Raw genomic sequence first — 3,108 nt, 5'->3', positions numbered from 1 at the left:
TACTTAATGTGAAAGTGGTAATAAAATTACTCTTTATATTACTTATCACATCATCATTGATAATTACCAAAATATTTTATTACTTATTAGCCAAATATAATAATATAAATATTAAAAAATAAATCACCAAAATAATCTTAATCTACCTTAACCAAACATCCCTTTTAAAGTATATAAATAATCCACATTAATTTATTTCTTAAAAGTGAAAAAGTGAGATATAATCCATTATTTTAAAACCAAGATTGGATCTGTTTATCCAACCTAAAATCGGTGTTAAATGTGATCCTAATCATAGTTGAAACTCATTCTAACTATTGAACCAGATTAGTTCGAAGTTGAGTTGAGTAAACAATATCAAACCGTGATTGAATTGTTGAATTAGTTCCATTCGATCATCAAGTTAAATTCAGTCTTATTCATAAATTAAAACCCTTTTACATGCATTTCATCTTCCAAAAAAATTACGTATCCATATTTTTAGTATATAATTTGATTATATAGATAATATGTCATCATGTGATCAATTGATTTTGAAATAAAATTAAAATAACACCCAATCATATGATAATACACAATTTGTATACCTAAATTGTGTATAAAAAATATATACACATAATATTGTTCTTTTATCTTCATCAATCAAGGAGACAACTTCTTCCACGGAATGCAACTCCATTAGCATCACCTACATTGGCATCGGGCTGCTGCTGCGGCGGAGCTAGGGTGTTGCTTGAATAATTTGATCTGTCTCCATTCATACGGTAGCTTCTTCCTCGGAATGCCACTCCAGTCTGTGGATTGCGCTGCACTGGGGAGTTTATTTGGACGCCCTCGCCCTAGTATGCAACCAGTTTGTGACTTAATAAAAAGCCATTAAAGATAACCAATTAAGCTTGAGGACTAAAGACTAAATGCTAAAGCAGATACAACAATGAAAAGGATACACCCACAGAGGAGTCTTTGAATCTGTATTTTCCGCCGGCGAGAGGATGAAGAACAGTGAGGAAGTAATAAAGATGTCCGGCAACCATTCCTAAAATACCAGGCAGTAATGGATTCCCAATTATCAAATCCAGTGCTACCATTGCCAATGGAGGATAGAACGCCTGTCAATGTTTTCAAGTTACTTGCATTAATTGTTTCAATTCACATTCATAAAAATCAACCCAAACCAAGATTAAACCAAAAAAACCCTGAAAGGGTAGCTTGATTGATAAAAACTGTAGAATCCTATAAAGTCCCAGGAGGTCTGACCCTAATGTGAGCGGCGGACTGGGTGGGATTCTTCGTCATAAAAAAAAAAATATTGAAAAAAAAAAATCTTTTCTCTTGACCTTCAATGACACAACTTCATAGATGTTGATTCGAGCATTTGGGTACTCACGACCCCAAAAATAAACCATCATGATTACCAAAGAAGCTCCCAGGAAAGAAGTCCATAGAATTGGAACAGCAGCCATCACCTATAATTATAATTTTCACTGTGTTAAGGCTTTTCCATTTTATGATGAAATTTTGCCAGGCAGGAAGCCAGAAATGTAATGTACAAACCAGTAGTGAGATTGCTCCAAAGATTAACATCCATAGGAAGTCTGCAGTGCTCTTGTCGAAAGGCCCTCTCTTTAGTGAAACACCATATTTTGCTCTATACAGTTTTAAAACGAATGAGTAAATATGATTTTGATTAAAAAGTTATTCATTTAAAATCTATAATCTGACTTACAATTTCCATTAATATAAATTGTTTGTTTCCAAAACATATTCTGTTCTAAGAGTAAGCAGTAAAAATGTCTTACATAATTATAAGACGAATTGCAAAAGGAAATTAAAATGGACCAAGGTAGAAGAAGTTGGTGATAATCCTCCAAATCTGCAATAAAAACAAGCTATTCACAGGAAAACCATAGATTGGACTTGCATATACATATATCAATCTACTACACTTATATATTATTCTCTTATTAGATAAGACTCTTTAGTCTCCAACATTCTCCCTCAATTATATTTTTTTATTTGATATGGGATGAGACTCTTCAATTTCTAACACCCTTCCTCAAATGCAATCATCATAGATTGATACACCATTAAATTGGCCGTTTGGCTAGGTGTGTTACCATTTAGTATCCAGGATTTGATACTATAGAAATATATTGGACTTATAAGTGTGAAGGTCGAAACCTATATTATACAAAACTAATTAACTTATGTTAAGTTTTAATCTACCACACTTATATACTACTAATTTATATTGTTTTTATTTAACATGGGAAGAGAGTATTTAGTCTCCAACATATATGATATACCTGAAAACGTTTAATAGCATCTTCAAATAAGAGAGCAATGGTCTGAGGATAATAAAGTCCAAAATAGCGGGCAGTTGTGGTCATTAAACAGACCCATCAGTCTTGCTTACGGGCGGTAGAGAGCGATAATATCTGATAAATCAAACCGAAAATATTGAATCAGAAAAACGGCACTCAAATATCAAGCTTTATACTATATAATTATATAAATTTAAAGAGTATTTTAATTTATTCTTACTCTGCTGGCATAGACATTGTCAGAACTCTCTCTGTATTTGTGTTTAGAAAGAGAAGGAGCTGAAGCAGGGATATGTGGTTGTGAGATTGAGTATGCTAAGGATGTAGTTTAATTTGGGTTGAAATCAGAAGTGAAGAGAAGATTTTGACGTTCTAACTCTATTAATTGAGTATAGACCGCTTTAGACACCAGATGTCGACCCGATTGTTAGATCTTTTGACCGGTGATTTGATTGATTAATTGTTCAAACATAATACTATATATAATTTATCACTGAAAATATGATATGAATTATTTTAATATTAAATTATCAATAAAAATTTAATTGAATTCGTTCAAGAAACATTTTTAAACATTGTTCTTGTTTATCCACTTGTTAGTTGAACAACATCAACTTTTAATCATTACTGTAAATGATATCAGAACCCTACTATATTTGAATTATGTCATGTGGTATGTGAATCTTGTCTTGAGATGGTTAGACACCTAAAAGATATGAAGAGTTGTTTGTTAAACACAACAACACATCAAAAACACTTCTTGAGTCATCGTGTGATATGTTCA

At 32.0% G+C, this 3,108-nt stretch overlaps 1 pseudogene; it reads right to left on the bottom strand.

Annotated features, from left to right (window-relative positions):
* Positions 1–638: 638 nt before the first annotated feature.
* LOC123198075 lies at positions 639–2,561 on the bottom strand (annotated as a pseudogene).
* Between the last annotated feature and the right edge of the window lie 547 nt (positions 2,562–3,108).

This window comes from Mangifera indica, chromosome 15 (assembly GCF_011075055.1).
Source record: "Mangifera indica cultivar Alphonso chromosome 15, CATAS_Mindica_2.1, whole genome shotgun sequence".
Taxonomy (NCBI): domain Eukaryota; kingdom Viridiplantae; phylum Streptophyta; class Magnoliopsida; order Sapindales; family Anacardiaceae; genus Mangifera; species Mangifera indica.
Note: the sequence above shows the minus strand (reverse complement) of the source record. Positions and strands in the feature narration are given on the sequence as shown.